Source organism: Felis catus, chromosome E2 (assembly GCF_018350175.1).
Source record: "Felis catus isolate Fca126 chromosome E2, F.catus_Fca126_mat1.0, whole genome shotgun sequence".
NCBI lineage: Eukaryota > Metazoa > Chordata > Mammalia > Carnivora > Felidae > Felis > Felis catus.
In genome coordinates, this window is record NC_058382.1 from 36,900,075 (window position 1) to 36,927,296 (window position 27,222).

Below are 27,222 nucleotides of genomic sequence, written 5' to 3' on the forward strand. Positions count from 1 at the left end.
GCTCTAAAATTATCCATCCTTTCTTCTGAACCATGCCTTGTTTATATCCGTGCTTAGTATGATTTCTGAAGTATGGTTTTCTAAATACAGTAAAACCTTAGATTGTGAGTAACTTGTTCTGAAAATGTTCCACAAGAGGAGCAAACATGTCTAATAAATTTTTACTTGATAAATTAGCGCTGTCTTGCAATATGAGTAGTACATGATGTTGAATGTCACATGATCACAACTGAGCCAATGGTTCTTGAAATTTACTTTCATATATGAGTGCTTTGGATTACAAGTATGTTTTGGAAGGAATTATACTTGTAAACCAAGGTTTTACGGTATTTATTTTGTGGCTTTGCTCACCTGAGCTCCCTTGTGTAGGTTGCCTTGGTTTTGTTTGTCACCTTTTTTATGTGAGAACTGACTTTACAATCAGCAGAGGAAAAGGCAGTAGAAACGTTGGAAGTGCATGCTAGGTAGTCATGATGTCACAGTTTCTACCCTACTCACAGCACTCTGTGACCTGGTAGTCCTTGTCTCTTTTGAGCCTCAGTTTCTTCTAACAGGAAACAGAGGTTATAACAGTAGCTACCTACTGTAAAATGCTGTTATGGGCACTTGATGGGATATTTCATGGAAAATGTTTAGCATATGGGCTGGCACATAGTAAGCACTCAATTTTAGTATGAATGAACATGATCTTCTAAGTAAAAAAAAAAAACATCTGGGATAAAGACTGGAAAACTTTTCTGTAAAGATCTAGATAGTAAATATATTAGGTTTTTTGGCCTGAGAGGCAAAATAGAGGACATTATATAGACATTTATACAACATTTAAATATTTAAATAGCTCTTAGCTCAATGGGCCATACATAAATAAATGGTGGGGTGGGTTTGACCCATAGGCTATAATTTGGTAAACTCTGTTCAAGGAGAGAAATAGCAAACATAGCTAACACATACTATATTCATAATTTGGATTATTAATTTTTTCCTTTTTTAAAATTTCTAACTAAATTGAGAACTCTTTGGGTCATAATTCTTATTTTGCCAAAATTATTTTTCTCTTGTTTTCATTGTTCTTTATCTTTCCAAAGATATACTGTAATATAGAGTGATTATATATTTGTGTGTATAGATAGCCATGTATATATACATCATAGAGAGTGACGTGTGTGTGTGCATACACACACACACACATATGTATATATTGCTGTTTAATAAGTTACATATACGTGTATATATATATGTGTGTGTGTGTATACACGCGCGCGCGCGCGCGCACACACACACACACACACACACACACACACACACACAAATTGAGAGAAGAAAATTTGTATAGGCACCAAAAAAAGTTTCCTTATAATAAATAATGATTCATCAGATTACCAGATCCATTCCTTAGCTCTGTTGCTTACATTCTCCCATTTGTGTTTATATTACTGGAGGCCCATGTTATCTGTTTTTCATTTTTCTTTTTTTTTTAATGTGATTTGCTGTGACTGGGGCTGAAACCTGCATTTACAATCACCATTGCTCATAGGATTTGATTGTTTAAAAAATTAAATCACAATTACCTGGAGGGAAAAGGTTGATGGAAACACTGAGAACGAAACTCTGGTAATTCCATTTATGCCTTCATCTTCCTTGCAGAGTCCAAGAATCTCTTTTAGGCCATGCTCTGAGCAGTTTTGTAAAGTTGTGATACAAAAACCATCAGGCACATTTTAAGTGGTGTTTGACTGCTCTTCATTTAGGTTATGAAGGGGCTCTTCTTTCCTGGCTTTTTTATATTTTGTATTTCTCACTAATGAGTCACTAGTCTCCAGTATGGAGCAGTAATACAACTTAATTGTATTTATACATAAGTGCAATGTCCGTAGTCGTCTAAAGCTTTGGAAAAAGATGATTCAAATTTAAAAAAGGTGATTCAAATTTAAATATCATGCTCTTTGAGGGGCGTTCTGTTGAAGGCACCTGTGTACTGGTACAGGCCATGGAGCAGCTGCATTTCTTTAAGTGGACAAGGCTTTAAAGTAAGTATTAGTAAGAAAATGGCCCAGGTTTTTTATTATGGCACTGAATTGAAGGTTAGTAAATCAACTGCATTTTCCTGGAAGAAGGTAAACCATTGAGGACATTTTTCTGGTTTTTGTTTCCTATCTCTTTGAAAGAGAATTAGAAAGAACATATTTGAGATGCCTGGGTGGCTCAGTGGGCTAAGCATGGGACTCTTGATTTTGCTCAGGTCTTGATCTCACAGTCATGAGATTGAGCCCTGTGTTGGGCTCCTCACTGGACATAGAACCTGCTTAAGATTCTCTCTCTCCTCCTGCCCCTCTTCTGCTCACTCAAATATGTATGCTCCTTCTCTCTCTCTCCTCTCTCTTTCTTTCTCTCTCTCTTTCTCAAAAAAAAAAGACCTTATACTACTTAGAGTGTTGAACCCTGAATAGATATTGTAGACACTTCTATCATCATCACAGATTTCTCAGTCTATAGATGAAAGAATAGTGTGAGAGTGGTTATATTACTCCCTGAAACTAGCATGGCTACTATGAGGCAAATTTATTAATTCTAGCCCACATGTATTTGATTCCAGTACCCATGTAAATACCTGACTATATTTTTATTGCAAAATAATCTTAAAATTAGCAATCCAGCTATATTCTTTGAGCATAATGCAATAATGCATATTATTTTAACTGATAATTACTGTTATCATTATGCAGTACTCTGCCACTAAATAAATACTTCCGTTTCTGAGATTATCTGTGATTTGGTAGGTCTCTTTTGTTATAGCAGGTATACTCCCTTACTGCTTTTTCAGTGGTCCCCATTCTTTCAAGCCAATCTTGATACCTACTGGCAATATTCCTGATATCATGGATCAGTCTGTCTGGGAGACTAGCTCAATCCCTAAGTATTCTTCTTGGTTTTACACCAGACTCACTTTTTCACTCTTCATGCTTTCTCTTTCTGGCTCTCTCCAGTTTCATGGCCTCAACTAGATATGCCCTGTATTTCCAGTTAAATAGCATAACAGTCCCCCAAATCAACCTCCCCAAATGGGACATGTAAATTCTGCTCCCAAATGGTCTGACTCCAGAGGAACCATTTCAGTGATTCCAAGGAAAAGGAAGAAGAGCATAGCATACTGATCCTATCTTCATTTAAAATTTTTATTCATCACGAATTTTTGCATTAGTTTGGAATTTGTAAAATATTGCATTACATATTATTTATCTAGATTACTGAATTTTTTGGCATCCCCTTAAATTCTGTGCCTGTAGTAAGTGCCTCATGTGTACCCTTGTCCCTTCCCTGTCGGGATAAACACTGTCCTAAAGGCAGTCTGACTGGGCTTAAATCCTTGGCCCACCACTTCCTGGCTAAGTTCCCTTGACCAGGTTACTTAACCTTTCAGCATTACTTTTGTCTCTTACAAACTGAATACAGTAACAAGCTAGCCAATATGAATGTTGTACATTTTAAAGAAATACTTATATGGGAAATATTTGGAATAATTCCTAGCTAATTAAAAAACATTTTTTTAATGTTTTTTTTTCATTTTTGAGAGAGAGAGAGAGACAGACAGAGTGTGAGCAGGGGAGGGGTAGAGAGAGAGGGAGACACAGAATCTGAAGCAGGCTCCAGGCTCTGAGCTGTCAGTACAGAGCCCAACACGAACCATGAGATCGTGACCTGAGCCAAAGTCGTCAGACACTTAACCTACTGAGCCACTCAGGCGCCCAAATTCCTGGCTAATTTTAAGTGCTATTAAGATATTCACTATTATTAATAGATTTGAAATCTTACTGATAAAAAGGAAGTTTAAAAATAGAGATACATCTTTATTTTATATTTGAGAGAGAGCGCAAGAGCATGCCAGGGTCCAGGTTGGGGAGGGGCAGAGGGAGGCAGAGAATCCCAAGCAGGCTCAATGCTGAGTGTGGAGCCCAACATGCAACATGGGGCTCGAACCCACGACCCTGGGATCATTACCTGAACCAAAATCACGAGTTGGTCACTCAACCAACTGAGCCACACAGGTGCCCTAGAAATACATCTTTATACATAACTCATTTACTGATTCAGTATATCTAGTGTGAGGCCCTAAATCAGTAGTTGAAGAAATAACACAAGATACATACAGTATTTCCTCATATCATTTTAATGATCAGCTTTGTTGGAAACTCCTGTGGAAGATGAGTCTCCTCAACTCCTCTCATTTTTACTCACTTCTTACTCTCCTCAGTATTCTAACCTAGGTTCACATTCTAATCTCCTCATGCCTTTAGGAATTAAAGAAATTTCTACATGGTTTCCCTGCCTCTAAAATTACAGCAATGTAGAAACTAGGAGAACAAGATAATTATGTGAAAACACATCAGATAAAATCATCACCTTTCTTAAAAACCTTGAGGCTCAAAGGTAGAGTGAGACAGAAACTTTGAACTTTTGGCTGGTGGATATAGTCCTCAATGATGTGGACCAGGTCAAAATCTCCAGGTTCATCTTATATGCAGTTTTAGATAAATATTTGAACACCATTTCTCAAAATGGTGTTTCTATTTTTGTGTGTTTGTAAGCCTTGTCCTTATACTGCAATATGGCAGAGAGAAAGAGAGGGAATATATATAACTTCAGATAGTGATACATGCTATGGAGAAAAACAAATCAGAGTAATGGAAGAGAAAGAAGGAGTGTGGGCTGAGATTTTTGATAGATGTGACTTAAAATAAGATGTTTAACTAGGGATCTGAGGAAACATGAATTCCAAAAAAAGGGAAAAGCAAGTGACAAACCCCTAAAGTAGGAACAGACTTAACATTTAAAAACAAAAGATAACTGGGCCAGAATAATCAAAGAATGAAGTTGAGAGAGAAAGATGAGGTCAGACATGTAATAAACTCCACATCGTTGGCAGTTTTATAACTTGGGGAAGACTGGATATATATATATATATATATATATATATATATATTTTTTTTTTTTTTCTGAGTGTGATGGGATACTGATGAGTTTTGAATAGGGGAACTTGATGTATTTGTTCATGTTTTAAAAGGTTTCCGTATGGAAAATACACGTTGTTGGGTGGGAGGAATGGAAGCAAACAAACTAGAGGTCATGATTGTTGTCTAGCCCAGACACAATGATGGCTTTTATTGGAGATTTTGTAAAACTGTTGAGAAGTGTGTAAAGCCTGGATCTTTTTAGAAGGTAAAACAAATGATTGGAATGAAAGAAGTAATACTGTCCCTATTTGTGGATGACATGATTTTATATATGGAAAACCCTAAAGACTCCATCAAAAAACTGTTACACTAATAAACAAATTTAGTAAAGTTGCAAGTATAAAATCAATATACAAAAATCTGTTGCATTTCTATACACTAATAATGAACTCTTCAGAGAAATTAAGAAACAATCCTTCTTACAATTGCATCAAAAAGAATAAAATATGTATGAATAAATTTAAGGAGGTGAAAGACCTGTACACTGAAAACTATAAGATGTTGATGAAAGACACTGAAGAAGACACAAATCAATAGATATTCTGTGCTCATAGACTGGAAGAATTGATATTGTTAAAATATCCATACTACCCAAAGCAACCTACAGATTCAGAGAAATCCCCATCAAGATTTCAATGGTATTTTGCATATAAATAGAACAAACATTCCTAAAATTTATAGGGAACCATAAAAGACCCCAAATAGCCAAAGAAATCTTGATAAAGAAAATCAAAGCTGGAGGCATCACATTCCCTAATTTAAAACTATACTACAAAGCTATTGTAACCAAAACAGTATGATACTGGCATAAAAACAGACACATAGATCAATGGAACAAAATAGAAATCCTAGGAATAAACTCATGCATATATGGTAAACTAATTGCCAACAAAGAAGAAAAGAATATACAATGGAGAAAGGACAGTCTCTTTGTTAAATTATATGGGGAAAACTGGACAGCCATATGCAAAAGAATGAAGGTAGACTTCTATGTTACACCATATACAAAAATAAACTCAAAGTGGATTAAAGACTTGAATGTAAGTCCTGAAACCACAAAAATTCTAGAAAAAAATAGATGATAAGCTCCTTGGCATCAGTCTAAGCAATGTACTTTTAGACCTGACTGCAAATTAAAGACAACAAAAGAAAAAATAAATAAATGAGGCCACATCAAACTAAAAGGCTTCTGTACAACAAAGGAAATAATCAACAAAAGGAAGTAGCATCCTGCCGAATGAGATAATATATTGCAAATAATATATCTAATAAAGGGTTAGTATCTGAAATACATAAAGAACTCATACAAGGCTATAGCAAAAAAAAAAAATCTGATTAACACTGGGCAGAGGACCTGACTAGACATTTTTCTAAACACATACAGATGTCCAATAGGCACATGATAAGATGTTCCACATCACTATTCATCAGGGAGCTGCAAATCATAGCCACAATGAGACACAACCTCACACCTCTTAGAATGGCTTTTATCAAGAAGACATGAAATAACAAGTGTTAGTCAGGGTGTGGAGAAGAGGGGATCCTTATAGCACTGGTGAAAATGTAGATTGGTGCAGCCACTATGGAAAACAGTATGGAGGTTCCTCAAAGGATTAAAAATAGAAATACCATGTGATCCAGCAATTCCAATACTAAATATTTATCTGAAGAAAACAAAAACACTAATTCAAAAAGATATATGCACCCCTATGTTCATTGCAGCATTACTGACAGTAGCCAAGATATGGAAACAGCCTAGGTGTCCACTGATGGCTGAATGGATCCACAAGTGGTATATATACACAATGGAATAGCACTCAGCCATAGAAAAGATTGGAATCTTGCCATTTGCAACAACATGGATGGACCTTGAGAGAATTATGTTAAGTGACTTAAGACAGATAAAAACAAATACTATATGATTTCACTTATATGTGGAATCTAAAAAACAAAACAAGTGAACAAACAAAACCATACTCACAGATACAGAGAAAAGAATGGTGGTTGCAAGAGGGGAGGTTTGCTGAGCAGGGGAGAAACTGGTCAATAGGGTCAAGAGGCACAAACTTCAATTATAAAATAAGTAAGTCATGGGAATGTAATGTGCAGCATGGTGACTAAAGCCAGTAATATTGTAGCATACACTTAAAAGTTGCCAAGACAGTAAGTCCTAAGAGTGCTCATCAAAAGAAAAACAATTGTAACTGTATGGTGATGGATGATAACTAGACTTATTGTGGTGATAATTTCCCAATGTATGCAAATACAAAATCATTACATTGTATACCTGAAACTAATATAATGTTACATGTCAATTATACCTCAATAATAAAAAAAATAAGAGAAAAGCAATGGGACTTGCTGAGTGAATGAAAGCATTTTCTCTAGGGTTTTGACATCTCCACACCTCTTTCTTTTCTCCTTCCAATGCCTTTTCTTCTGCATTTCTGTCACTTTTCTCTCATTATGCTGCAGTCCCCTGGAACTCTAGCCAAATATGCAGGTCCCCCGTAGCTTTTTATATGCATTTGGTGCTTAATGACAAAATTAAAGTCATTGGAGTTAAAAATGAATCACCATTTGCAAGGGTCTAAGTTCTTTAAATCTGCAATTCTTTTCCTTGTTGTAATAAAGAAGAAATCCTCCTTGGGTACTTCTGTTAAAATGTATGATTGCATGCTTCCTTCTCACCCATATGAGATTAAATGCAATCTCTTCCCCTAATACACAAGTGCCTATGCAGCTTTACAGGTGAATTAATTGTTCATTTCATTTGATTTTCTTCAAATGAGCTCCAGTTTATTTCTCCTCAATTTGTCTTTGGCAGATTTATTTTAAGTCTTTTATTTCAGTTTCTAAAGTATTTATCCTCTGGGTCTATTCTCTTTCCTGTAGGATGGGAGACTAATTATTCTTCTCCTAATGAATGTTCTAAATGTATCCCATATGGTGGCATATGTGTGCTCAGACCAAAGATGCTTTGGGATAAAATAAGTAAATTCCTCTCGTGGGGTTTCCTTACAAACTTCGCTTTGTAACAGTGATAAGTTCAAAGATTCATAGACTCTAGGTTGCTATAGAGATCATCTTCTTCCCCCTGACCTTCCTCATTTTGCAGTTAGGAGCAGAAGCCTAGGAACTACTTAGCTGCATTATGAGAGAGCTGGAGGCTGTGTATCAAGAAGCTTGAGCTCTATTCCCAACTCTGCCACTGACATTTTTAAATGTCTTTTGTATTACATTCCCTTGATTTCCAGATGAGAAAACTGGTCGAAGAGAGATATACATTCCTAAGGGGAGTCTTGTCTAGTCCTACCATTCCAACTTAGGCTTCTTTATTTCAAAGTAATTATCTTTGTTTGTAAATAACATAAATCAAGTAATTATACTAATGAAAGTTTGAATCCCTTTTGCTCATACAGTATGTGTATTTTTGTTCATCTTACCTTATAAATAATAGGCACAAAATAAATATTTGTTGAATGAGTGAATGAGTCTATTACATGGTATTATAAAATATCCATTAGTTGTATAATAGAATAGCAAGCATTTTATCTACTTAAATTAGCTTGATCTTCATAGGAAGCTAGTATATTTGGAAATACTGCCTGTTAAAAATGGGAAACTGAGGCTCAGAAAGTTTATATACATTAGCACTAGCCAACTCCCAGAACTAGAATATGAATATGTCATCTCATTTCAAAATCCAAGGTCTTTCCACAATACCAAACAATAGTTAAAATTCTCTGCTGTGTACCAACCACTGTTGCTAATGGCTCTACATGTTTTTTGTCATTAATTTTTCAAAATGACTCTAAGTGAAGTGCAGTTTTATCCTATCAAGAAAACAAAACTTGATATTTATGAATCTTTTTGTCAAGGTCAAACAACTCATGAGTGGGGTAGGACTTGAATCCTTACCTATTGTTTATCTGAAATTCCTATTTAATTGAATGTTGTATAATTTTATTTTCTAAATCTGGCAATACTATCCATAAGGGATCCTTTCCACATAATGTCTTTGGGATCTCATATGCTTGCACATGTAAAAATTGGACAAGTGGCATTCTGTTATTTAGTTTGTATAGAGAGCCTTCTGTCATGTTCCTTGAGTCATCAAGGAAAATAACGTACTAGGTTGTTCATTTTTATATGTCTAGTTACACATCAGTGACTTGTCCCTACTTAAGTATTTACTCGATACATATGGATAGACCTTGTAGTGGGGATGGAGGGAGGAAGATGATGAAATGGGAGATATTAATTTTTATTTCTAAAAGAGCCATTGATTTCCTCTTAATGCCAATTTTAGGCTCCATATTTTAGTAAATAATATACTTTTCCTGCTGCAAATTGTGTGATTTGGAGGAGAAAATGCAATTAATTTTATTTTTAGGCCTTGAGTTGGTAAGAGATATGTTAACTGTATCATGTAAGTTTCTGTCTAGTTGCTGCACAGTGATTATGTATAATATTTAAATGTCCATAATTATGCAATTCGGGTACCATAAATTTACTATAAAAGGAAAATGGAACATAAGAGAAAAGAATGCCACTTATGGTGAGCTAACTATATGCCAGGCAATGGATTCATTGTTTTTGTGTTATTTGTCCTCATGTCGTAGCCATTAGGGCCATAGGATAACCCTTATGTTGTAGATCAAGAAAATGAACTCATGAGAACTTAGTAGCTTGCCCAAGGTTCTCTATACAGTAAGCACTAACGTAGAGTTTAAATCTAAATCTACCTTTATCTGAATCTAAAGCCACTTACTTATTTATTTGGATAAAGAGCTCATTGTAAATTTAAAATGCTGTATAGCAAATCTTCTATGTTTAAATGGAAAACATTTCAGAAAAAAAATATCGGCAGCTATATTCCTACCACCCAGAATTAACAATTGTTAAAATATTTACTTATATACTTCCTATGTTTTTGTTGCTGCAAATGTTGCTTTTAAGGGAAAAAAAATATTTCTACTTATTTTTGCAAAGTGAAAAGTATATAGTATAAAATTCAAGAAATGCAAAATACTGCCAAAAGAAAATTTAAAAAATCATACAAAATGCTGCCATTAGACAATAGGAGCCCATAATTCCAAACATCTTTCTTACATACATAGAAACATAAGAAGAGTGAAGAGGAAAAGAAACAGAGGGAAGAAAAATGTAGGATAACAGAAATAGGAAAGGAAATGTAAATATAATTAGCTTTACAAAAATAAAATCATTAAAATGCATTCTATTAAAAACTATTAAATTGAATATTACTTGGCTATTTCTTAAGTAAAATAAAGGGAAGTAAATCTGGAAAGATGAACAGAATTCACGTGTTTCTTTACCACAATGATCTTATTTACTTAAATATTTTCTTAAGCTAAATAATAAAAAAATAGAGTATTGCAGAAAGAATATTGAGCACTGTACTTATTTTTAATGGTGTGTATTAATTTTAGACAACAGAGTAGCTTTTTTGTAAAATATTTATTTATTTTTGAGAGAGAGAGAGTGAGTGAGCGAGCAGGGGAGGGGCAAAGAAAGAGAGAGAGAATCTCAAGCAGACTTGATGTGGGCTTGAACTCACAAACTGTGAGATCCTGACCTGAGCTGAAATCAAGAGTCGGATGCTTGATCACCTAAGCCACCCAGGCGCCCCTCAGGGTAGCTAATTTGAAAGATGAAGACACAAGAACCTTTTCTTCTACCTATTAAAATTTGTGGGTGGGGCGCCTGGGTGGCGCAGTCGGTTAAGCGTCCGACTTCAGCCAGGTCACGATCTCGCGGTCCGTGAGTTCGAGCCCCGCGTCGGGCTCTGGGCTGATGGCTCGGAGCCTGGAGCCTGTTTCCGATTCTGTGTCTCCCTCTCTCTCTGTCCCTCCCCCATTCATGCTCTGTCTCTCCCTGTCCCAAAAATAAATAAAAACGTTAATAAAAATTTATGGGTGTGTGTGTGTGTGTGTGAGAGTGCACGTGCACGTTTATAGTTTATAGACCTGGAAAATACAAAAATAACACTAGGCCTTTCACATTTTTCTATATCCATAATTCATGTAGTTTTCATTCATTTCAGTGTTATCATTATACGTACATGGACTTCATGTTTACCACTGGGCTTTTTATCATGGATTTTTCATTTTTGGATTATTTGCTTTGATTCTCTTTTTAATTGGTGGGAATTTGTCAAGTGGTTTTTCAAAGATCTCAGAAATTCTCTGATGATTCTATTCTTTAATGATTGAGGTGTCTGCTTGTCTCCTTTGTAGTCTGAAGGCATTTAGGCTAAGCTTAATCTTCTCAAGTGTCACCCTCATTCCCTCAAAACACTATGTATGTTTTGTTGATATGCCACTCGTTATTTTCCTAGAAGTGAATATAGCTGTGCAAGTGGCTGAAACCAACATAATTTTTCCTTCATGCAAGTGATGTCTTTTGTGTGTGTGTCTAAATGCTTGACAAATTCTTCTTTCATTCTCAAAAGTAGACAGTTTATCCAGAATGTATATTGATTCTAAATTTTTGGTATCCTAAACACTTTGTGTTCTTTTGATCTGTGTATTCAAGTAGTCTTTCTTTTCAGCCATATATCTTGCATTGTATGATTAGATAAATTCTCTGTTCCACATATAGCTATTTTATTTTAGGGTTACTAGTTACCTCATGTTAAGTCACAATATCTTCCAAATCTGTTAACTAACTTCTAACTGTTTTACTCTGCTGTTTTCATCTGTATTCACTATGATTATCCCAGTGTCTGTAATTTAGGTTTAGAGTCTGTATTCTGTTCTTTGCATATTTTAAAATTTATTAGTTGCATAATGAAAACATTTGATCTCTAGTGTGTTTCCTTCAACCTGTGATTTTCCTTTTTGTTTACTTGATGGTTGTAACACTTTATGGAATTCAAGTTCTTAATTAGTTATTTTATGATACAAAGCAATTTTAATGAATTGTGAGTCAGGCTTTATTGTAGATTGTGCCCTTTTATTCTTATTTGCATGGCACATTCCCTTTTCCTCCCATATTTTGTTTTAAGTTTTGGATGTAAATTTGCCATATAGTTTATTTTCACCTTAATTAGTTTGGAGTGACTCTGTAGACAAACATTTGTTTTGATAGAGCAGAAAGAGTCAAGTGACCCTCACTATATCTGAGAACAGTTCTTTGACTTTGAGTAACTCATGAGGACTTTTTCTTGTGTTTCATCAGCTTTTTTATACCTAAGGTAAATGGGTGGGGTGAGAGTGGGCAGGTGGTGTTGGAGGAGCATAGACAAGGCCAAGTATAGACTTTGTTAAAGTGCATTAATTTTGTTCTTTTCTGGGAGTGTTGATACAAGAGTATTTGTTGTACCCTAAGTCAGCTTCAAAATATGAGGTTAGGGATTTACAACTTTTACCTATTGTGGTTATTGCTGTCTTCAGTGTGTTCCCTTTCCCCATTTGCTCTTTTTGCCTTCGTGGTGTTTTCTCTGACTTCTAGGTTAGCAGGAGAAACAAGAAGATAAGACTACCCACTAATTAGTGAGAATTCCCAGAATACTGTCAACTCACCACTTTGTTTTATAGGTGATACCTAAGCTCTGCACTTAATTCCATGTTCTTTTTTTTCTTTCCCCAGACACCACTTGCTGAAGGTTATTGTATGAGGTTTTCTCCCTCTGTCTTTGTGTTTCTCTTTTTGCTGTTGGTAAATCTTCCCCAAGTATTAATGACGATGCTGAAAAGGTTCAAAATGAGCCTCCCCCAAATCCAAAATGTGCTACTTTGAACTGAACTAAAAGATTACTTTGAGGTGAAGTCAGTTAAGGCTCAGAAAGTTTTGGAAGGGCTTTTACTTCCCCTTTAACTGCCTGAAATAATTCAGACAGGAGGCCTGGTCCAGGAAGAGAACTGTCACCAAAGGTATCTATAAAGAATATGGGCTAAGTGTGGTTAATTGGGAGTAAGCTCTACACCAGATCAGTTTCCTTTCTGTGTCCCACAGTCTCGGCATGGCAGGTGGTATGGCAAGCGTTTGTCTTCCAAATATTTGCTCTTCCCATCTTCTTATCAATTTATTTCTCCCTTTTGAAGTCTGAGACTCCTACCCCTTCTCCTTAGCTTAGGTTGGCATATTAAGTCCCAATTGCCTGTCTGTCTGGGAGTTTTTATATTCTTATGAGGCTCTCATATATACGTAATTAATTTTTTCCTGTTAATCTGTCTTATGTCAATTTAATTAATTAAGAGACCAGCCAGAAGAATCTAGAAAAGTAGAAGAAAACTTTTTTTTTCTTCTTTACAATGATGATGATATAAGACATTAGGGGATAAAATTCTTTGAGTTTTAATGTTTATTTAGAATGTGAATTTTATTTTTTTATTTTATTATTTTTAGAGAGAGAGAGAGAGAGTGCAAGCAGGGGAGAGAGAGAATCTTAAGCAGGCTCCATGCTCAATGTGGAGCCTGACATCGGGCTCAATCCCACGACCCAGGGATTGTGACCTGAGCTGAAATCAAGAGTCAGACACTCAACTAACTGAGCCACCCAGGTACCCCATAAATGTGTATTTTAAAGCGTTATAGAAACCCATGGGGGAGGAGAAGGAAAAAAAAAGAGGTTAGAGTGGGAGAGAGCCAAAGCATAAGAGACTCTTAAAAACTGAGAACAAACTGAGGGTTGATGGGGGGGGGGGTGTGAGGGAGGGGAGGGTAGGTGATGGATATTGAAGAGGGCATCTTTTGGGATGAGCACTGGGTGTTGTATGGAAACCAATCTGACAATAAATTTCATATATTAAAAAAAAACAACATATCATGTGTCCTACCTTTCCACCCCTAACTCAGCCAAAAAGCCTACTTCATTAGCTTCTCAATCATATTCTGTTGTTAATATGTATTTGTTCACCTGTCCCCAGTAAATTGTGACATCTTTGAAGATAGAGTGTGTGCCTTCCCTTCCTATGTTTATGTTTTACTCATAGTTCCTAGTCCCTTGTGCTATGTGTGTAAAATAAATGAATTTACATGGTGCCTAATAAGTTCAACATAGGATTTATTTCTTAAAAGATGGGGCTTTCTAAAAAATAATGTAGAGATTTTTCAAGGAATTACCTACTGGTAAAAATACTGAATATGCATCTGGAACAGCTATGTGAGAAGATTCTCTACATAGTTGAAATTGGACATCATGTTCTCCAGTTAGGTTTTTACCAAGAAGCACTTACTTGGAAATTCCCACAAAAAGTTTTCCACAGAATTTCCAGCTAGATGACCTTGAATCAAGAATTCTTTTAATAGTCTAGAAACTTTTGGTACACGGTAGCAGTTCATCGGTAAGAATGGTTCAGTTAAATTTCTTCCACACCACCTCTTTTTTCTTGGACTTTTTCCCAGTGATTTTATATAGCAACAGCAGCAACAATAATAATACCACTGATATGATATTAGGAACAGAAACAAGAAAATAAATATTTCAGTCTTATTAAAAAACCTTTATGGTATTTTTCTATTGAATCTGAAGCTCTGGCATTATCTGCGACTGTTTTGAAGGCAATGTGAGAATTCATTCAGATGCATTTTTAAGCTTATGGTTATTAGCTTTCCAAACTTGGAAGTATCCCTCGTGGTCTCTTCAATAGCAGTGTCCTCTACCTGACTTTCAGTCTTTCCCTGCGAACAATCATGGGAGTGCAGACCATTTTAAAGTAAGATCAGTTTGGCAGAAAGGTTTATTTCCCCTTCTTTTGTTTCCTTGATATACTACTAGTTTCAAATGCTTAATTTAAACTTGAAAGAAAACTCCTGATGTCCTTGCTTTACGTTACTAGAGATCCAATAGTGTACCAGGTCCTGAGGTAATAATCTATTCATAAATTTATAGGAACAGTGAATAACTTAGTAGGATAAACTTAGACTAGGTCAGGAGCTTTAAAAAAAAACCCTTCTGGGAATTCTAAACACAGGCATAAACCTCTTTTTACTTTTTATGTGGCTAAAAACTAAGCATTTAATAAGAATAATAATTTTTGAGCATCCGGTCTGAGTCTGACTGACACTCCAAATACTGTGTGTCACCATGTGCAAATTGCTTTCTGTTTTTCTGAGATAGAAAATTGAATCTCAGAGTTTACAGCCAAATTTGTAAAATGTAGGACTAGAATTTGAACTGAGTTCTTTCTGATCCTAACCCTGTTATGAAACAGTATCCCCATGCTTAGGCTGAGCTGACTGCCAAATTTAGAATATAAGAAGAAAATGTCTAGCTTTTATGTAAAGGTAAGAACAAATGAAAAGTTCAGGAGGAATTCTATGTCAGGAGTGGAATTTTTTGATAAAGCAATTCATAGAAAAAGAAAAAAAAAAGAGGAAGGTAGGGGAGATCTGGTGTCAGGAGTTCCAGTATTTTTTTCTCCAGCTTTATTGAGATATATTTGACATATAACATTTTAGGGGCGCCTGGGTGGCTCAGTCGGTTGGGCATCCAACTTCAGCTTGATCTCACAGTTCGTGGTTTTGAGCCCCACCTCAGGCTCTCTGCTGACAGCTCAGAGCCTGGAGCCTGCTTCTGATTCTGTCTCCCTCTCTCTGGCCCTCCCCCACTCACACTTGTCTCACTCTCTCTCTCAAAAAATAAACAAACATTAAAAAAATTAAAAAAGAATATGGCATGTAACATTTTATAAGTTTAAGGTTTACAATGTGATGGTTTGCTATGTACATATATTGCAAAATGACTAGCACAGTAAGGTGAAGGGGAGCAAAATATCACCCCCAAATATACCTCTTTGGTGTAAGATTTATGTTGAGCTGATTATTTTTAAGAAACAGCAGACACAGGAGTACTTCCGAAAACCCAGTGGAAGTTACCTTTTCTATGAGACATTTACATTTGTAAGGGAAATCTCCATCTGGAAGGATGCTCTTCTCTCTGTACCAGGAAGAGAAAGATGACTCTAAATCTCTAGAAACACTCATCAGTGGAGAAGACAAGGACGTAAATCTGCATAACAGTCATCTCTTTGCTGTGCTTTTCCTGGTAACCTCCCATTATTGTCTTCCCCCTTGCTCAACACCTTTTTTTTTTTTTTTTTTTTAGCTGGGGTGGTATTTAAGGGGGATGGCTTGCGCCATAAAGTAGAGTTACTCCATTTTCCTGAGTATATGCCATGTGTATAGGAGGTATACATGTTATTAAACTTATTTCTGTTTTTCTGCTTTTAATTTGTTTTCTTTTAATTATAGGGGTGTCTCAGCCAAGAACCTAGAAGAGCATGGAGAAAATTATTTTCCTCCCTTACAAAGATTAGTTAACACTTCTATCACCTTACTTAATTATTATTGGTGTGTGGTGATAACATTTAAAATCTCTTCTCTTGCTCTTAGCAGCTTTCAAGTATGTAATTCAGTATTGTTAACTACAGTCATCATGCTGTATATTAGATCCCAGAACTCAATCATCTTATAATTGGAATTTTATACCTTCTGATCAAAATCTTCCCATTTCCCCCACTCTCCAGCCCCTGCCAACTACTATTCTACTTTGTGTTATGAGTTTGGCTTATGATTAAATGGTTCCTTTTGAGAGGTTGAAAGAATTGAAGGATGTGAGTCAGTTAGTGCAGGTACATGGATGAAGAACATTAAAGACAGAATTAGCATTTAGTGCAAAGAATCCAAGGCAGGAGCATGCATAGTGAAGTCATAAAACAGTAAAGAGCCAAGTGGAACTGGAGTCATGTGGGTGGAGGTAGGAAGGGGCCTTGGTCAGAGAAAAGTTAGATAACAGAGACCAGATGACATATCATAAACTGTAAAACAGAATGGATGTTAGTCAGAAAGAACTGATGGAGCTTGTGCTGAATTAGAAAGTGCACACCCAAACTAAGGAGCTTTGGGTTATATTTTATAATAAAGAAACACAGTTCTGACCAACAAAACACATTAAAGGATGACATTCAACCAGTGAGACATTAGTTTGCAATTCCTAATTTAAATTCAGCCGTTTCCATTTATAGAAAACGATGCTCGGCCTGTAAAAGTTTAGTGTCACATTTAGCAGTCAAAATTTTGTTTTCTAAATTCCCATCCGTTTTCTTCTTCATCTACAAAATGTGGTGTGACTTGGCAAAATTTTAGCAAAGGGGTTTGAACATAAGCTAGGAGAAACTCAATTTCCACGGAAAGCTTGGAGTGACTGAGATATTATTCAATAATCTGAAAGAACAGGCTTGCTTTTAAGAGCTGGTTTGTTAAATTCAGAGCAATATCCCTAAATCCTCATGGTAAAGTACAGATTGCCCCACCAGTTGAATGTTCATCAATGGAACTTGGTGAAATGACTTTTGGATTAAATTAATCCTTTCCTTTTTTCTATCCACTTCTGTGGGAACTATAATTTTACATGATAAGGATTCTTTTTCTCCCCTAGTATGCATTTATATCTTTCATCCTTTAAAACATGTTGGGGAGAGAGGAATTTCTCCTTCTACCCTCAGAAGTTCTTCTGGCTGGATAGATAATTGACCCTGGATGGAGTAACAGGAGAAAAAAACCTCAAAAAACAAAGTTTAATTACATGTGAACAGAGGTCCAATAATAAAAGTGAGACCCAAGGAAATGACCAAGGCATACAGCTTTTCTATGTTTTAGGTAAAGAAATATAAACCTGTGAGGAATTGACAGGACAAAGAAAATTTATGTTTGGGAGTGTCAATTAATAGGGAATTCTGGATAGAAGTTTGTTAGGGTAGTAAATTAACAAAAGTAACAAAGTTAGGTTTATATCTTCAGCACTGAATCCTCATCACAGGTGATACGGTTGCTTCTCTCAGTCTTCAAATGAAGGAGGGGCATCCTTCACATGAAGGATTTATTTCTTGCATTCAGGGAGACAAAGGGTCAAGATGCTCTTGTATCAACTGCTTTTTGAGGAACTTTAATTCAAAATAATCATTTTGCCATTGTAGCAAATTTAGGATGGTCTTCTCTGGGTTCCCATAAATATTAAGCCTTAGGAATGCAGAAAGAGTCTTTCTGTCAGTGCCTACTGACATCATGTGATGTTTAAGTTATTCTCTGTGAAATATCACAATGAAATGGAAAGAGCATACAATATAGTTGAATGTCCCATGTTCTAGGACCTAGTGAGTTCATATGTGTTTTTTTCCCTTCACTTTCAAAGAATAAAATAAAATAAAGTAAACAGTATTAAAGCTCCTGAAGAAAGTGACTTTAATAACTGATTTTAATGACCCCCTAATTATTCACATATCCTTTTTAACAATTATAGAAAAGGTTTTAGTGCATTGTAGGCCTTGATAAATTTCATTTTCCCCTATGTATTTCCAAATGCCATGTGATATGTGAAGCAATATCTGACACATAACAGCTAAGACATACCTAATTGGATGGGTGGAGGGATAGATGGATGAGTGAGTGGATAGATGCATGGACAGACACATGAATGCATTAGTCAATCAATAAACTGAATTGCATTTCAGAGTTAATCTTGATAGACATCTAGTATTTTATCTGGTCAATGACAGTATCTAAAACCACATCTAGCTTTGAAAATGTATGGTTCCACAAATTTTGTTTATTTTGTACATTGTCAGCATCATATCGTATGTTTTTAAAAAATGTTTATTTATTTATTTATTTATTTATTTATTTATTTATTTATTTATTTAAATGTTTATTTATTTATCCATGCATGGATTTGGAGAGAGTGCATATACATGTGTGAATGGGAAGGGGCAGAGACAGAGGGACAGAGAGAATCCCAAGCAGGCTCCACTCTCTGAGTGCAGAGCCTGACACAGGGCTCGATGTCACAGACTGTGAGATCATGGCCTGAGCTGAAATCAAGAGTCAGATGCTTAACCAGCTGAGCCACCTAGGTGCCCTGGGGATGCATGGTGTATTAAAGAAATGTTACTTCTTTATATGTAAAAGTTAGATATATTAGGAGTTGCTTACATAAGATTATATGATTATGGGGCTCTTCTGATTCACAAAATGCTGAATTGGGTTAAATTTCTTTTAGGGATACACTGATATATCTATATTATATGTATATGCTATATATAAAATATGCTATATTTTTATTAGTTTTATGTCTTTTTGTTGAAGATTTTTTAAACTAATATCTATATCCAACGTGGAGCTCGAACTTACAACCCCGAGATCAAGAATGGTATGCTCTTAAAAAAATAAAAAAGAATTACATGCTCTCCCAACTGAGTCAACCAGGAACCCCTAGAGTCTTATGTCTTCACTAAAAAACAATATTAGGACTGATAGGAACATTTGAAAACTATAACAAGATGTCCTTATTTTATAACTGGGGGCACTGAGGCCCAGAATGATCAAAAAGAATCTTAGTTTGATCTTGTTCATTGTACCTAAGTTTCTTTTAAACTTACTGATTTTTGTCAAGCAAAATCAGGAGAGAGTTTCAAGTCACTGGGACCGAGGTCAAACGTTACATTTGGATGAATGGAAACCTAAGATACTGAAGTTTCCTAAAGCTGTACACCCTTTTGTAAGCACTTCATTCTCTTCTAAAGAGCTTCACCAAAAATCCTAAAATCTTTGCAGATTTTTCTTCACCTGATGTGTTAAATTTAAAAATTAATCCAGTGCCCTCAAATCTATGTTTCTTGTTTTACAAAATAGTTTATTGATTAGCTGAAGTCTAAACAAAGCTTCCTACATGACTCATTGATCAAAATAAGATCCAAGAGCTCATTAACTCAGTTGTCAGATACCTTCATTTATTCATAAGCTTCTTTTTTCCCCACTAACCTTTCACAATAATAAAAGCAAAGAGGTTATACACTTTTATGTTTCACCAAGCATGTATCAGTCACCATTATGCTCTTTTCCAAAGGAAATTTTGGAGAAAATGTACATCCCAAGTTTCTTATTTAGAGGATGAAAGCTCCTAGCCATCAAATTATTTGATTGATTATTGTGGCTTTACTAAGAGAAAATGCAGCTGTTTAATGTTTCTATTTTGATGTCATTAGTGACTAGCATGATCCAACCATAACACAAAATACCAACTCAATAAAGGAGTGAAGGATCTTTTTGAAAATGTTCTTTGGATATTTCTGATGGTGAGGGGACTCCTTAGTAGAAGCTTTCAAACTTGATTACTGAAACTGGAATCAACAGGTGATTAACCTTGCCTCATACTTACTCAGAGCTTCTATGTACAGTGCCTGAGCTCAACTTGGGTAAATGGTCCCATATTTGCATGCATGGATTTGGATGTATATTTATAATATGTCATCTTTTGCTAGGGTGACTATATAATTTATCATCCAAACCAGAACACTTTTGAGAGTGAAAGATAGTCCTCTGAATAATTATGCTGGGACAAGCAACTCCTATACAACAGGGACTTATCATCACCTTGAATTTAGTTGAATAAATGACAGGTGTTGCTGCTATTGCCCTCTCCCATACATGAGCCCTGTTCCTCACTGAAGAGGATTTTGCACATTGTTATTCCAGGATGACTTTCAGTACAAACACTTTCCCTCCAGACTTTCTAATTCTATGCATCTCAGGTTACTCTTTTGCGATGAAGTTCCCTAGTCCCCTAGCTCTCATTGATTAATTTTGCTGAGCAGCACTTAGAGTTTGCACTGCACATCATCATTGGCTCTGAAATTGTTTGCTCTTGTTTCATATATATGTAAGTTTTATCTTCCCAAATATACCACAGGTTTCTCAGAAGCAGGGAGGAATGCCTTATGCTATTTCCTCTCCAGCATACTTAACATAGGAACTGGCAGTTAACAACCACAGTCATGTATCGAATCATTAAACTGGGCATGCTAAACTTTTTTCTCCCCCACCTACCTTGTTCTTTCTCATTGCACCCCAGCTGCACTGGCCTGCTTACCATTTCTTTAACATGCCAGGCACATTGAATTGGTAGTACTCATTCAGTTGGCCTGCCACCTGTTTTTCTTCATTTATTTACAGGTTGGGTTTCCTACTTGAGGCTCCAAAGTGACTTCTTAGTAAAGAGTTCCTTGGAACTCATTTATATTAGGTCCTCTTTCTCTCCCATTAGCTCACCCTTAGCTGCTCTCCTTGTTTTATTACTCTATATTATTACTACTCTATTTCTCTTTCTTTTACTTCTTTTCTAATGTCAGATATGCAAAAAGATGTCACTACTTCCCCCAATAAGAAGTAAGCTTTATGTTTTGTCTATTATCAACATCTAGAGATGTGTTAGGAACATAAAGAGTCTTCAACAAATTTATGTCTCTGTTGAGAGACGATAGCAGGGGAAGAAAAATATGTCCAAAAGAACAGTAGCAGTGGGGAGGAAGGAAAATACGGAGCAGTTTATTTGAGAAAGAATATGAATCATGTTTTCTAGACTGTGGAACCTCTACTTTTGTACTTGAACTCAGATCCATCTTTTGACCTCATTTCCTTTGAAGTTCTTACTAGCTATGCTATGCTGAATGATTACCAAGGATAACATAAATTCTTAGTAATTTTCCATTTCTAGAAATTCTTCAACATATCTTCCCCATGAGGAGTTGGATGGAAACTAAGTTATGTTTTTAAATTTGTTCTCAGTTGAAAAATCAAAAGTAAGCAGGTATGAACACCATGCAGAGCTCTTTCTTTTCATGAGATATTAGGTCTGGGAAAGAAAGGGTATGGAGGCAACATCTAACAACTGTGTTAGGTGCATTGCCTGTCACCACTCCTTACAAGACAAATTTAGCCTCTGTTGCTTTAAATTAACCGTACATGGTCCAATGAAAATGGTAGGCTATACACAAAGTATGTTAATGGATTCACTTTTGTACTGTCATTGTAGATAAAATTTAACTGCATCATGTAAAATCCTTTTCTAGGGATGTTAACAGTGCATGTAAAATTTGTTTGGCTATGAAACACCCTTGCCATTTTGAGAGTCACTCTTTCCCATCTATGATTATATGGTCAGTATAGAAGCTGCCACCTTTTAATATGATTCGAGGAGTGATGACAGGACTCAGGCTCAGATCATCACCATAGCTCAAGGTGCATACCTCATCAAACCAGACCAATGAGGAACTTTCTCATGGTTTTGTTAAATTGGAGCCAGAAGGAAAAGCCCTTTCCTCTTTGGCCACAGAAGTCTGGAAATTAATAAGACTTAAATTACCCTTTATATGTAGAAAGGCAGTATTCACTTTTACCTCTAAAAATCAAAGACAGCAAACAAAACTAAAAAACAAACCAAAAAAAAAAAAAAAAAAAAACTCACTCAGACAAAACGACACCAATAACTAAAGTGTGAAATACAGATTGATCATATTTGAGTGCCTGGTTCCAGTTGCCCAACATAAACTCTAAAACCACCTTTTCCTTTGCTTTAATTAAATGATTCAAGAAATTCTGTTCCAGCACATTTGATTTTCTGTTGCTCATTTTTGGGCTCTTAAACTCTAATTTATGTTGTTAACCTTTTTGGGGTGGGAGACTTTTCTCCTGTGATGCCTCTCTTGAAATCCCAGATCAAATTACTCACTCCCTCTTCTCTACCATTTACTCAATTTCATGTTCATACTTCTATAATTACATGTCTCCGTGCAATGCATTTTTTTGCATGTGAGTTTCCACTGCTGTATTCTATGTTTTGTCAAGAGCAAAGTTCTGTTTTTAACCTCCATTGCTAGAACCCAGCACTTTAATCTCAAATATTAGGTTCTCAGTAAGTGTTTGAAATCATAAATAACCTTGGAAATTGCGCTTTTTTGTCTAGCTAAGAAAGTGAGGGTAGTCCACTGATGTGATTCCTGATATTTGACAGAAATGATAATTCAAAAGCAAGTAAATACTATATTGCATATTTGACAGTTGCTAAGAGAGTAGATTTAAAAGTTCTCATCACAAGAAAAAAAATCTGTAACTATGTATAGTGACAGATGCTAACTAGACTTATTGTGGTGATCATTTTGCAATATGTGTGTGTATGTATATATATATAATCATTAAGTTATACACCTCAAACTAATGTGATGTAATATGTCAATTCTGCCTCAACTTAAGTGTGTGTGTGTGTGTGTGTGTGTGTGTTTATGTGTGTGTGTGGAGAGAAAGAGAAGGGCAGAAATCAGGCTAAAAAATACAATGCATAGTATGATCCTAGTTTTGAAAAAGAAACAAGGTATAGTATTATTGTAAGTGGAAAGCATATAATGATTTTCTTCCTTATATTTATCTATTCTCAAATTAATATGTATTGTATAATTTTAGAAGTCTGAAAGTAAAACATCTCTCTGTCATGGGATCATGAAAAAAGGAACCCTTGGAACATATTATTCATCATAACTATGCATAAGTGCACTCTAACTTCTGGCTAGTGACCTGTTATTCTAAATGGAGAGGAGAACCTCTCTGCTCCTCTGCAGCATGTTGACTCTTCACAGATTTTACGTTGTCTGAAATTTGAATAAACCCTGCTCCCCCAGTGTGGGCGAAATAAACAAGTAAATAAGCTTCAACAGAATGACATTGATACTGGAGGCTTTCTTGTTATATTCTATGCAACGTTTGGTCCAATCCAATCTTTTACATTTGCAAACTCAGATATACTCTCTTTCTGTATGTCTTTCTGTTCATCAGAATTACCCTTATCTTTCTCTGCTCCTTTTTGGGGCATTTTATTATAATCTCTTAATTAAACGACACTCAAAATTACTTTGCATTTGTAAAAGAAACGTGTCCAATATCCAAATCTTCCACAATCTAAATATTGTTCTACTTAACTCACTTTGCTTCTCATGCTATATAACTTAATTTTTAATAGGAGTAATGTGTTTCCTTATTGGTTATTTTGCATTTTTCTTTCTACTAAATGTAGAGGATAAGAATAATAAGAAAGGCTTCAATGGATTGACAATGGTCATTCTAATGGATCATTTGATATCAGGTTTAGTAACGTAAATGCTTTTGCAAAATTATACATATATTACACATTTGTATATACTTCTATAATTTCATCATCCAGATGGGTTCCAGGAAGGGACATTTAAAATATATTTATGTGAAAATTATATTTAAATTGAAAATAATCCAGGGGAAAAGTATAGTAATATTTCTGTTATTATAATGATGCCGTCAGAAGAAGATTCAAGTAGTGTATACATTGAAACAGGCTTAGTACAATGTGTTTATCTTGGCTCTGGCAAAAGTAGAGATACTTCTACCTAAAGTTTATTAGATAGGAATCATCCTTGGTTAATTCAAGCTAATTTTAAGAAAAATAAGGTCTCTAGATGCCCATACTTCTGACACTGGAAATGGATTTACATCTGTTTATAATTGGAATTATGATTGTTTGTATTTATATATTTTTTTCTGTGTCTAAAGTTCAACCTTGCAGCTATTTTAACCATTAAGAACAATATAAAAAGACCAAACATTTAATCTGTATACTAGAAACACTTTATTACACATGAGAGAGAAGTAAAAAATTTTCCCTGTCTTCAATTTCCATTTAACTTATCTTAGGCCGTTAAAGTTATGTGTACAGTTAAATAATTAGAATAAATGCTATGATGTTGACCCTGAACTGGATGCCAAAGACACTTTGTTAGCTTTCAGTCATAAAGATAAATTTCAAGGACACCAGGGTGGCTCTGTCAGTTGAGCGTCCCATTTTGGCTCCGCTTGTGATCTCATGGTTCATGAGTTCGAGCCCCGCATTGGGCTTTGTGCTGTTAGCACAGAGCCCACTTTAGATCCTCTGTCTCCCTCTCTCTGACCCTCACCCGCTTGCGCTCTCTCAAAAATAAACTTTTTTTAACAAAGATAAATTTCATAGCCTGTAACTTAGTATTCCAAGGTTATTTTCTGATTCTTCATTCTAATTTCTTACCATTTATTGATGACTTGGCACTCTATAGTTCAAATATATTGAACTCATTACACTTTCCCAAATATACCTTAATCTGTGTACGTTTGTGTGTGTGTGTGTGTGTGTGTGTGTGTGTGTGTGTGCCTGTGTGCATGCACTTCATTTGAGTAGCATATTTTACTCACCCTTCAAAACTGGGACACATCATTTTTAAAGATAGGTAGGTTTCTATCAGATGGACAAGAGCCTGACTTAAGCATCTGTTACCCTAGAGTTAATCTTAGCTCCGTCACTGATCAGCTCTTAGGCCAGGGACAAGTTGCATAATCTTTCTGTATCTCAGTTTTTTCATGTGTAAAATAATGACACGGTAGCATCTAAATGAGCTACTCAGCTGTAAGCCTATAAGCATATATTCTCTTCACACAATTTCAGGTATTTAGGGGATGTTTGTGTAAAGACTGCCAAAAAAATAAGTTTAATTAATATAATTTTTTCTATATTGTTACTTCTTTGGCCTAGTGATCCACGTGTTATTCTTAAAAATAAAACTGTCAGTTATTTTATCAGCAAAAATGGGCTTTTCAAGGATACCAGAGAACTATAATCTGTGACATGGGAGCTATGGCAAAACTGTAGACAAGTCCTGAAAAGAAAGGAGAGAAACACTCTTTTATAGATGAGAGGGCAGAGTTGGGAAGACTGTTATAAGTAGAAAGTCCATCAGAGTGAACTGGGAGTTTGAAATATAGTGACTTCTCATTGGCTGAGTTGTGACACTCATTGTCTAGGCTGTTGCTGAGGAGGATAAACCTTTCTTTTTCTCTTTTGGGTAGTAGAGTAGGTAAAATAGTATGGACTTGGAAGGTACCTCTCTTCTGTTGGGGTCCTCGGTTGGATGATAGAGTGAGAGACAGAGGCCACTGCTGACCTCCCACCTCCATTTTAAACATTTCCCTTTGTTAATTTTCACACATGGGTAGGGAAAAAATGATAATTTTAGTGAGAAGCGGTGTGTGTGTATGTGTCTAGTACACACTTCAACTGACCAAACAGCCCTGGGATTTTTGCTGTATTTCCAGCAGTCCCCAGGAATACCTCTTTCTGATCACACACTAACCTGAAGATGGCACGTCATCACATTCACCTGGTAACTCAAAAATACAATGTCCACATTCCTCGCTTCCCTGAACCCCATTAGGTGATGATTCTGAGGGTCTAGAGTAAATCTGCGACATTGGGTAATTCTAATTCACAGTCATATAGGGATGGTCACAATGCGTATCTCTTCCCCTTCCTTCTCCTCTTTAATCTTTCCTCTTTCTCTTATTGTATTTGGTTATTATATTCTATCCTGTCTCAAAAGCTAAGTGAAGGCATCCCAACTCTGCCCCTGTTGCTATGCATTCGTTCATTTATTCTTGCCACAAATCCTTACTGAGTGACTTTCGTGTGCCAGAACTGTTCTGCCTGCTAGGGGCACATTGTTTCTTGTTTGGTCTGAGGGCAGTATTGGTGAGTAACGGGCATTCAGACTGCATGAGTTTCAATCCTGCATGAATCACTGCTAGCTCTTGTGTAAACTGTGTGGTCTCTAACCTCATTCATCCTGTTTTAGCATTTCTAGCATGTGGATATCATTGTCCCCAGTTTTCCAGATTGTTTGTGAGATTTAACATGGGATCTTTAGTGTATTGTTACCTGATAAGTTCACACACTTGTTATCATCTTGTTAATAGCAATATCAATAGTCAGGGAGATAACATATAAAAAGTAAACAAGTGAAAAATTAGAAGGTATGGTAAGTTCTACGAAGGGCAAAGATTGGATGCTTGAGAAAAAGCGAGGAAACAAGATTCAATAAGGTGATCAAAGAAAGTTCCCTGAGAAAGTGATAGTTAAGTTGGTATGTGGAAATTAAGAATAGATGTGGTCCAAGAAATCCAAGGGCGAAGCATGTCTGGCAGAGGTAGAAGTCTATCTAAAGGCTTGCATCTGGGAACCATTTGGAATATTCCAGAGGCTGAAAGGCCACCGTACAACTATGGCCCATCATGAGAAAGAGATTGGCTGTTTCAAAGGGGTTCTTGCCCAAGACTTGGTGGTTGCTGAAGCACCTGCATCCCCTAAAGCCATTCTCTGTCCCTGGACATGACAGCTGTCCCCTGAAGTGTTGGCCAGTGTTCCTGCTGAAGACATATCAGGTTTATTTGCTTAAGCTGTGACAGACAAGGCCAAGGCTACCCACCTATGAGAAGATCTCTGGGGCAATTACTTACCTAGAACTTCTCTTTCATTTAAACCCTCTGTCTTCTTGTACGTAAAAATGTCGCATAGTGTCATGAGTAC

The 27,222-nt window shown here is 35.9% G+C and overlaps 1 long non-coding RNA gene across 6 annotated transcripts in view; it reads left to right on the plus strand.

Moving 5' to 3' along the window:
* LOC109494903 overlaps positions 1–27,222 on the plus strand; it is a 253,274-nt gene that overhangs the window by 33,210 nt on the left and 192,842 nt on the right. The gene's annotated exons all lie outside the window — the stretch shown is intronic.